This window comes from Lipotes vexillifer, unplaced genomic scaffold (assembly GCF_000442215.2).
Source record: "Lipotes vexillifer unplaced genomic scaffold, Lipotes_vexillifer_v1.1 scaffold977, whole genome shotgun sequence".
NCBI classification, from domain to species: domain Eukaryota; kingdom Metazoa; phylum Chordata; class Mammalia; order Artiodactyla; family Lipotidae; genus Lipotes; species Lipotes vexillifer.
Genome location: NW_006783088.1, coordinates 2,553,745 through 2,553,961, shown reverse-complemented (window position 1 = coordinate 2,553,961; position 217 = coordinate 2,553,745). Strand labels below are relative to the sequence as shown.

Genomic DNA, 217 nt, shown 5'->3' with positions numbered 1-217 from the left:
GGGGGGGAGGAGGGGAGAGAGAGGGAGCCGTGGTGGCCCGGCTGCCCCTGCCCATTAGACTCAGCACAGTGTGAGTGGGAGCGTCTCACTTGGCCCTTCTTCGCACAGTGTCCGCCTTCCCTTATCCCAGGGTGTGCTTTTGCTTTGGTGGTTTTGCTTTGAGAGTCTACACCGGCTGATCCCCTCGCGTGTTTCCAGTGCGTGTGAAGCGTGCGCG

General features: G+C 61.8%; 1 protein-coding gene across 10 annotated transcripts in view; it reads left to right on the top strand.

The window, feature by feature from the left end:
* The window catches only part of MADD (MAP kinase activating death domain), a 34,642-nt gene that overhangs the window by 30,292 nt on the left and 4,133 nt on the right, over positions 1-217 (top strand). The window lies entirely within an intron of this gene.